Source organism: Pimephales promelas, chromosome 17 (genome assembly GCF_988280905.1).
Source record: "Pimephales promelas chromosome 17, fPimPro1.hap1.1, whole genome shotgun sequence".
Lineage (NCBI taxonomy): Eukaryota > Metazoa > Chordata > Actinopteri > Cypriniformes > Leuciscidae > Pimephales > Pimephales promelas.
The window spans coordinates 17823036-17828116 of record NC_142785.1 but is presented as its reverse complement, the minus strand read 5'-3'; positions in this window follow the sequence as shown (position 1 = coordinate 17828116).

The window sequence follows — 5081 nt, the reverse complement described above, 5'->3', positions numbered from 1 at the left end:
CCGTGCCCCATATTAATAACAACAAATGTGTTTTTGCAATACAACCTGAACACAATAAATTGTACCTAACATTTTTTTTTCTGATGTAAGTTGTTAAAGACAACTAGTATAACGTGTGACCAGAGATGCTCATAATTTGTAGTATAAGCTACCTTGCAACACAATAGTAAACTAAAAGTTATCAAGAAAAGAAGATATATTTCAAATTTCAAACATATAACCTTCAAATTATGTCATTTATGTATGCAATCAGAGAAGTATTTATTGGAGTTAGGGTTACATTACACATGAATTATACTAAATTAGCTATCATTTAATGAACAAAGACTGAATTTAACGAGTTTAATTGAGGATACTTCAATCATTCATAATGTTGAAAAGATAAACAATTCTGCAAACATTATAAATGCAAAAAACAAATTGACTTGTTACTTGTGAAAATTAGAATATTCAAATGTATTTTCCTTTATCAACTATAAGACGAAAACAGCAATTATCCTGCCATCGAATCCACTTGTCCCCCGAGTACATTTGTTTTTGACACAACCTTAAAACACCTCAAGACATCCAGACAAGAAGCAAGACAACCAATTACTGTGTGATCCGCTGAGGTGGGAACTAATGATTGACTTTCTGAGACAACATCTGCTATTATGGCCTTCTGACGCACTTTTAAGGCAAGTTCAAACAGTCCTCAGAGTTCATGCTTCATAGTGGCCTCAAGCTGCTCATTCTGAGGTTTGCGGCGTCTCTGTGTCCTACACATAAACCTGAACAAACGTACGTTAGTGCCTTAGTTTCTCTTTACAACACATCTCAGTTACTGAAAAAACCCCGTAAAAACATGAAAAGACTTCTTTTCCCTGCATTTTGTTTTTGTTTAAAAGCCATTTAAAACGTCAGTTGCTTAAGGATTTGTAGCAAACAAATACAAAGAAAAAAACTATGGAAGCCAAAGAATTTAAAAGCTAATTAACTTTAATCTCACAATTCTGACTTTTTTTTTTTTGTTGTTGCAATTGCAAGTCAACATCTCACGGCAAAGAATTCTAAACTCGAAATGAAATGTGCAATTGTGGGATAAAAAGTTGGAATTAGCTTTTTAATTGAAAGTTTATGTCTTACATTTCTGTATTTTTTCCTTTGTAATTCTACACTCTGGGTTGTTTCAACCCAACTTTGGGACTAATATGGACAAAGTCAGCCACTGGATTACATTTTTAAATTACAATTTTAACCCAACGTTTGGGTTTGTCCATATTTGACCCAAAAGAGTGTATGAAAAAAGTCCGAATTGTGAGATATAAACTTGCAATTGTAAGATTTAGGCCTAGAGACAGGGCTTATTAATCTAGTATTAGGCCTTTAGTTCAATGTGGCTTTTATAAACATGCCTTAGAAAAAAAATGGCGGAAACATGCTTCCATAGAAAACCTGGATAAAAGATTCCGGACTTGAGAATTTGACTGGAAAATGTGCTTAATTATTATGAGAAAAATAAAAATAAAAATACACAAAATGTATTGTAATCTAATGAATGGCTCAATAATTGAGTTTCAGGGTTCTAAGTAAAGGTTTATGTGTTGAGCTCAGCTCTGATGAATAACAGCAATAAATCTTTCGAGAGTTTTGTTGATGTTGAGCCCAGTGCACTTGACTTTCAGTGGCAAATCAAAGGCAGATAACCTGCGAGATCCATGTGAGACCTGAACAAATCTACTACTGCATCTTTATGTTCCATTTGGACTCCAGCACAAAGCCACATACCATCGAAAGTTCAAAAGTTCAGTCTAGCCATGAACTTTGTCAGGAATCAAGTTGTTCTGTAGTCGCAGTATTTTCACCCACGCTCTGTCCTGAGTAACACAGATTTTTGTGGACAACAGCAATAAAATTATTGTGAAAGTAATTAAGCGGGTTACATTCCATTTCATCTAAATGCCTATTTGCTTGCTTCTCAGAAAAAAAACAAAAAACTAATCCATTTTAGAACATTCTGTGAAGCCAAACAAACAGTAGGGAATTAAAAACAACAATAAATGTGTCAAACTGTTTTATCTTCTAGTGTTTTATAACCCTGCACACTTCAGAAGTGGATCAGGTAGGGTTGCTCAGAGGTCATACGAGCCATACCCGGGCCGAACTTCATCCAGATAAGATGTGGAAACCTCTCCCTTGTCATATAGTTGTGAATGAATACGGGAAAATATCTTATTTGTCATAAGAAGACTTCACAAGGTCAATGTGAGAAATGTGTCGAGCGATAACAGCTTCCGTGTTCATGGTTATTTCAATTCACGTGTATTGGATATATAAAATCATCTAAAATTAATCAGTGGCCTTAAACAAGACATACTTTTTTGGGGATCGCTTGTGAAAAAGAAGTAAAATTTTGTAGGCTGTACTTTTAAAAAGACTACAATTCTCGTATTCTACTTAAAAAGAATATACAGGTACGTAAGTGCTATCTGCTAATATTTGAAGTCTTCAGATGCAAAAACCACATCAGCCTGACATTTTTCTTTAAAATTATCATTTTAATTTTAAAGAGCTATTTTCAAAATTTGAAAACAAGGCATTTCAATAATTGACTAATAACCTTTTCATTGTCATGAAAGTGAAATTACTGAATCTAAGCTCATTTACTCCAAGGATGGAAAGATAGCTCTAAAAATCATTCTCAATATTAAAGAATAAAGTTTGCACCACAGCTATAACCATACAACCGTATAGAGAAACGTCGGAATCCCTCAGAGCGATTTTATCCACCTGATGAACGATAAAAAACATTGACAGCCAATCAGAATCAATCCTGCTAATGGTGAGCTCGATCATTTAAAGTGACAGACAAGAAAAGAATAAACAGCACAATATCGTCATGGCGTGGACGCTAGTAATCTTTATAGTTATCGTTCTCGGTGTGAACAGGCCTTCTCATTTTTAAAAATAAGGCATTGTAATAACCTTTTCATTGCCATTAAAGTAAATCAAAACATAGCCTATATGGAGCCTGGTAAAATCCTTATTTAAAAGGAATGTCAATTTAAGAAGTTTTTGCATCGGAATTCTTCATTTTCAGACACTTAAATGCATATTATTCACATTTAAATCAAATTTATTGTAGTTTAAACATATAAAATACAATTAATTGAACTTGGGGGTGTTTTTGACACATTTAAATTGGACTTGAGTGTATCATACTTAAACTTCAATTGTCTTTGAAACACGGTTAAATAATACTGGCAAGCATTTATGGTAAACTAAAAATCTACTTTAATGTCCTTTCTATTGAAACTGGATTGTCATATTTGTAATTATGATGCAGCAATGTAGTAGATTTACTTTTCAAATATCAAGTAGGTCTACTTTACATGTGCATATACAAAGGATGTTTGACAAAGGATTCATAAAAGAATGATTTTGGTCATTATCACAAAGTGATAAAAGATGTCAAGAAACGTATAGTCATATGATGTCATCTGCATGTACAACATACAGTATATTTCTTTAGCTCTGCACTCTTTCCATCATTCTACTCAGAATGACAAAAGCATAGCATGCACATCAGTGTACACATTTACACATCTTGATTCCTTCAGGCCTCCTGTGAGAGCAGACGGAGAGCGTCTTCAACACTGCTGATAAAAACACACTGTGTCGACTGTCAGGATCTCACCAACCCTCTTACCTCTTAGTTTACTGTGCTGAGGTGAGCCAAACCATGTCAGTTCATGAATCTATAATGACATCATGCCTTTATCAAACATTTCTTAACACTACCAATAACACATTTTTGGAAATGCGTGTAGATGCAGGGACATCAGATGAATATTGATGCTTTTATATTCATATTTGACCACAATAATTGCGTAAATACATGTTGGTGTCTGTAGTTTACATTACATTAAGTCAATAGTGCAAGCAGTGAATGTGAATTTTAGGAACCCATGGGAAAAATTCCTATTGCAGTGGTTGTAGCTTTCGTATCTCATATGAAATTTCATTGACCTTTCAACATTTTGTCTCAGTAACAGAACAAATAAAGATGACATTTAAGACAATTGAAAGACAGGAAAGAACTGAGTAGGAGGAAATGAATGTGGATCAAATGGCTCAGATCAATGGAATTGTTCATATCGAAAACTCAGACGATTGCAGTCTTTGGCATCGTGGAAAATCTGCACATTGTGAGACGTTATGCAAATTTGTGTTCTCATGCACTTTAGTGTAAGTGTGTCCAAAATTCCAACAAGAAAAAGTTCACCCGAATTGAATCTGTGAATTGTTCATGTGAAAAATAATCAATTTATTGATTAAAAAAAGTGCACTTTAAATATAATTAAATGTAAAAATAAATAAATTCCTGTTTTAGACAGTTAGTATAGTAGCATAGATTATGGTACGTCATTTGGGACACAAATCTACTGAAACTCTTTTTCCTCAGTATAAACGTCAGACAAGCAGGAGTTTTTCTATCAAATCTAATTCCTTCTGCAGTTTCACTGAAATGCAAAACACCTGATGCTCATGGTTTCTACCTCTTCATTTGGTCATGTCCTTCCCTCCCCCATCCGCACTCATGTGGCCTGTACATGAACCCTTGCTGACTTTTTACCCTTCACTCCCTACCTGCTCACACACAAGCAGCTGTTTTTCCAACATGACAGGGATTCCTTGTGATAAAGAACAACATTATAACATACTTTTAAAAAGAGTACTTGTTATAAAAATGATATATCATTAAGTCAAACTCTGTGCAATGATTTTGGACACATCACGTTTTAAACGTCTACTTATATGAAGCACAATATTATACAATTGTATTCATTATTTTAAATGTACTTTTAAGATTTGAAGTGCACAAGCGCATATTAAATGCACTTCTTATTCACAAGGGATGTACTGAAATGTTAAAATAACAGTAAAATGTACAAACGCATTTACGTTTGTTGTGTGCAAAGTGTACAGTTTGTTTCAGGGTTCAGACCAGCTTATATTTTCCCACTAGGTACGAAATAAAAAATAAATGGCTGTTAAAGCTGAAATGATTTTATTATGTGAGAAGAAAGAGATGATTTAGA